Source organism: Mobula hypostoma, chromosome 18 (genome assembly GCF_963921235.1).
Source record: "Mobula hypostoma chromosome 18, sMobHyp1.1, whole genome shotgun sequence".
Taxonomy (NCBI): Eukaryota; Metazoa; Chordata; class Chondrichthyes; order Myliobatiformes; family Myliobatidae; genus Mobula; species Mobula hypostoma.
Genome location: NC_086114.1, coordinates 47835682 through 47841465, shown reverse-complemented (window position 1 = coordinate 47841465; position 5784 = coordinate 47835682).

Genomic DNA, 5784 nt, shown 5'->3' with positions numbered 1-5784 from the left:
TTAAATGCACCTCTGAAACCTTTGACATCTTTGAAATACAACTAACCTTCTCTGACACTCATGAGAACAAGGAACCATATCTAGGCACCTTTCACAATTGCTGAAACTTCATGAATTTTAATTTCCTAAGTGCTTGCTTATGCCATGATTATTCTAAACACTGGCGCTCTGTGAGGTCACTCGACTCCCTGTACATAATGTCTATGTGGCCAGATTCTGCCTAACTCCTTCGACAAGTTTGTAGATGATACCACCGTAGTGAGCAATATCTCAAATAATGATGAGTTGGAGTACAGGAAGGAGACAGAAAACTTAGTGACATGGTGTCATGACAACAATCTTTCCCTCAATATCAGTAAAACAAAACAGCTAGTCATTGACTTTAGGAAGTGGGATAGTGCACATGCTCCTGTCTTTGTCAATGGTGCTGAGGTTGAGAGCTTCAAGTTCTTAGGAGTGACATCACCAAAATCCTGTCCTGGTCCAAACTTGTAGACATCACATAAGCTCACCAGCCCCCCTACTTCCTCAGGAGGCTAATGAAATTTGGTACATCCCTGTCAAACTTACCAATTCTTACTGATACACCATAGAAAGCGCCCCATCAGATTGATATGGGATCTACTCTACACGTGATCTCAAGAAACTACAGAGAGTTGTGGACACTGCTCAGCACATTATGGAAACCAGATTGCCCTCTATGATCTCTATGTATGGAGTACTTCCCACAGCTTCAGTACTCTGAAGGCCTCACCTTTTCTGAACATTCTCTCTTCTCCCTTCTTCCATCAGCCTGAAAACACATACCACCACAGTTAAAGACAATTTCTAGTTTCAATTTCTTTTGTAAAACTACTAAATATTTCCCTATCTTTTAAATACTCCCAAAGGCACGTGATTAAAATAGCCTCTTGCAACAAACTCCGGCTCCTCAACTTCTTGTGTGGCTTAGCTACTAAGCCTGGTGGAACTGTTTCTACAGACAGGAGAAGGGGCAAATGTAGGCTGCTGGCTCCAGTCGCTATGGACAGATGGGGTTCATCAGCCTTCGTTGGCAGCTCATCTAGGAGAAGGAAAACTCTGATCTCGAACCTCCGCTGCCATGAGGAAGGCTTCAGGAGAAAATCTCAAGGAAAGGTGCAGAGCTGGGGTCCCTAAGGCAGTCCTACGTTGAGTTCAACATTGACTGGAAACTCCTGTGATGCCGCTTGTGCCAAACTGTATTGGTCTCTGCCGTTCTTTTAGGTTAATCAGTTGCATGGAGAGAGGTAGCCTGCTGCAGGGATAACAGCTTACTCTTTATATTCTACTGCCCTGGCTTGCATATGAAGCTAGAACACAACATCCATAGTTGATCCTGACCAACAGAGAACCTCAAGGCAGTATTTGAGGCAAATACTGCCCAGGTGTTTAAGAAGTTCTTAGACAAGCACATGAATGTGAGAGAATAGAGGGATCTAGACATTGTGTATAGAGAAAGGATTAATTTAGTAAGGCATTTGATTATTAGTTTAATTAGTTTCACACAATATCGTGAGCTGAAGGTCCTATCATTGCTGTAATATGTTCTATGTTAACAGTGTAGCAATCCATCAGAACTGCACTGTAATGTCAGCCAAGCCTGAAGCACCAGCCAGTTGGGTATCACACCAGCATAAAGCAGAACTGTGACTGAATGCAATTAAAATTTCTCTTGAAACGTGTGAGAATAGAGAGCCAACTATAGGCAGTCCTGACAATTACTGATTTTTCACACACTCAGTCTATCAGTTTTGTGCAGGGATAAATGGCTTTGTTGTAAATATAGCCAAGAGAAAAAACAGGTGGGTGGTTCTAATCCTTCCCACCAGCGAAAACCAGGCAAGCTATTAATTGCTGGAAAGCAGCCAAGAACGTATTTTGATAACTGGGAGTTCTCCAATATCTACCAGAGCCTGGTAAATAATGGAAGGAGCTGGGCCTCTGGTGAATTGGGTTTGAACTTTGGGTCAGTGAAGGAACAAGAGACTTTTAACCCAAGGTGTGTGGTAAAGTGATATTGTTTAATTGAAGAGTAACACATGCAAAATGCTGGAGGAATTCAACAGGTCAGGAAGCATCTATGGAGGGGAATAAACAGTCAACATTTCAGGCTGAGACCATTCATCAAGATAGCATTTAATTAAAACCTTCATTATTTAAATAACCAGCTTAAAATACGTGACAGAGTGGTTTGTCTCCCTGCTAAAAGTTGCCTTTAGACTAACAGACCAGGAATGAATTCCGATATTCCTTGAAAAAACTGAGTTAGATTTGATTTATACTTTAAGGTGCTTTCAACCATAGTGTTGTGCACTGCTAAGTGCCCCTCTCACCCTTCTACAAGGATCAAAACCTTGTTGTGGAGAGGTTTGTGAATTATTGAGATGCTGAGAGCTCCTGAAGGGTTAGCCATGGTGGGAAGGTCAAGGGGGAGGCTCCAGACGAAGAGTGAACCAACCAACACCTCAATGGAAGATGATGACACATCACCACAGCAGTGAGGGTGGAGGAAGGCTCCAACAGAGAAAGGTCCCCAGTCACCTTTTGTCAGGTTTCGTCTCGGCCCGAAACGTCGACTGTGCCTCTTCCTAGAGATGCTGCCTGGCCTGCTGCGTTCACCAGCAACTTTGATGTGTGTTGCTTGAATTTCCAGCATCTGCAGATTTCCTCGTGTCCCCAGTCATCTTGGAGGCCATACCACTGGACCCTGAGCCCGATCTGTCAAGGACTGAGTGGGTGCTGCCCATGCATCAGCTTCCCAATGTTCAATAAAGTCACACACAGGCATTCTCCATGAAGGGTATAACTCTTCGGGAAAACATAATTCTCCAATTTGAGTGATTGCGTTACTACTACTCCTCTTACCCTACCACATTACCATAGAACACGATATATTTATTCACATTACCTTCTGTACAAAGCATTGCCTCAGTGCTAAAATTAAAATATGCTTACCAACTTTTTTTAACAGCTTTTATGACGTTGGCAGTTTTAACATGTATTTGCAAATCTCTGAGACTTCATAAACAATTGTATGAATACTTGAACAGGCGGCTTATCATCTGTGTGTACTTCAAAGTGGAGCTATTGTTGCTGTGTCAGGGGTGGCTGTGGGACTGATACATCCCCTCAATTGATTAAATAGCCAAGCAGCTTGAAGCTTGATGCTGGGAAGGATATTTGACAAGGTCTTCATCAGTCCGTGAATGTGGGCTACTGATTCCTGCTTAACACCACCTCCCTCTGTAAGATGATGTAAGTCTTTATAATTATTTATAGATTCAGGATTGTAGGGGATGCATTCTTCATCATTATATTGCTCTTTCTGCATCTCTAGGGAGAAGGAAGAAGTCCCACTATATTACCCTGACTTCATGAATGGGAGAATCCCTTCATTACTGTTGATAAAAATAGAAAGCCATATTTAGAGCACGAATCACTGCTGCTACTTCCTCTACACAAAGAGATATATTGATAGCAAGCCCAGATTAGTAGGCACATCATTCAGGGTTGGCTTACAGCATGCACCAGGCATCTCAACATGAGGAGCTGTCAGTCTTTTTAACGTTTGTGTGTTCGGGTCACTTCTCGATATCCCAACCACCTCAGAGGATTTTGTTATTCAAACCAGGGGGAAAATTGCATAAAATTTCACGCAATTTCCCGGTGGCCACCCATTTCGATCCAACTTCCTTTCCCATTCTGACATGTCAGTCCACCGGCTCCTCTACTGTCACGACGAGTCCTCTTTCAGGTTAGAGGAACAACACCTTATATTCCATTTAGGTAGCCTCCAACCTGAACAGCAATTTCTCTAGCTTCTGGTAATTTATCCCCCTTCCCCATGATCTCATTTTTAGTTCCCCATTCTGTTACTCTTTTCACCCTTTCTCTTCTGCCTTGTCTATCACCCCCCTCTGGTGCCCCTCCTCCTTCACTTTCTTTCATGGTCCATTGCCCTCTACTATCAGATTCATTTTTCTTCATCCCTTGAGCTCTTCCATCTATCAATTCCCAGCTTCTTACTTCAACACTCCTCCCCCACACACCCCTCCCTTCACTTTGTCTCCTGCCAGTTTGTAATCCTTCCCCTCCACCACCTTTTTATTTTTTTCTTCTGCCCCCTTCCTTTCCAGTCCTGATAAAAATGCCTTGGCCTGAAATATCGACTGTTTATTCCCCTCCATAGATGCTGCAATGACTTGCTGAGTTGTTGCATCACTTTGCTTATGTTGCTCATGCTTTCCAGCATCTGCAGAATCTCTTGTGTTTATGAAATTGTAAAGTTTCCCACCTCATTACTTTGTTTCCAGTCAAACTCACTGCAACCTTTGAATGCAAAATCAGTTCTAAACTGGCACTGGCAGGTGTTGCAATGCGTTAAAGTTATTGAGTCATACATCATGGAAGCACTAAGCCTATGACAACCATCAAACACCTATTTACATTAATCCTACACTGATTCCAATTTATTCTCCCCATACCCATATTCCCATCAACCTATGCCAGACTCCACCATTCACCTCTGCCAAATTATATTTCTTTTCAACTGAAGTTGTTTTGTTTATTTTCCTATTTAAAAGAGGATGTTTGCCAATGTCTGATTAAAAGTACAGGGCAAACTTACCCCTAAAATGGGCATTATCAGTGGCATTGTCATTAGTGTCAGAAATTTATTGAGCAATACAGTGTAGAAACAAACCCTCTGGCCTCACCAGACCCTGCTAACTATGTTATTCACCCAGTTAGCTCCAGTTTCGAGTTCTCATTCTATCAGTTGTGAGAATCCCATTTTAAGTTATTGAGAATTACTCTTAATAGAGATGGGAAATCATTTTCTAGTTATATTTATGTATGTTAGTGAAGTTGCTACCAACAATTTTATGACTCTTACAAAGGCTGAGAAGCAGCTGGAGTGCACACAGAAATTAGATCTGATGATTAGTTCACCCTGGAGCTGTGGCCAATGTTTTCAAGAGTGATGAGACGAGCTTCAAGCTGATGCAAAATATTACAGCAATTTGCGACGTGATTTCTGCCATGCACTTCCATTCTGGTTGAGGTGACAAAGCCAGCACAGTTGAGAGGAGGCACAGACTGAGGATGTTAACATGATCCAGAGAAATTTTAAACATTTTTACAGAACTCAGTAAACAATGCCATTTGGTCTACCTGAAATTTATTGTTCTGTGGAAGGACCTGACTGAAAAATGTACACTCAATGGCCACTTTATTAGTTATATCTGCTCATTAATGCAAATAGCTAATCAACCAATCATGTAGCAGCAACTCAATGCATAAAATCATTCAGAAATGGTCAAGGAGTTCATTTGTTGTTCATACCAAACATCTGAATGGGGAGAAAATGTAATCTAAGTAACTTTGACTGTGCAATGATTGTTGGTGCCAGATGGGGTGATTTAAGTGTATCAGAAACTGCTGATCTGTGATTTTCATGCAAAACGGTCTCTAGAGTTCATAGAGAATGATACAAAAAAACAACAGAACATCCAGTGAATGGCAGTTACGTGGGTGAAAATGCTTTGTTTGTGAGAAAGGTCAGAAGAGAATAGCCAGATTGGTTCAAGCTAACAGGAAGGTGACAGTAACTGAAAGACCACATGTTACAACAGTGATGTGCAGACAAGCATCTCTGAATGCACAAAATGTCAAACCTTCAGTGGATAGACTATAGCAATAGAAGACCGTGAACATATACCTCTTTATTAGATGCCCTGCTGCTGCACAGTATGCGGCTGGGCC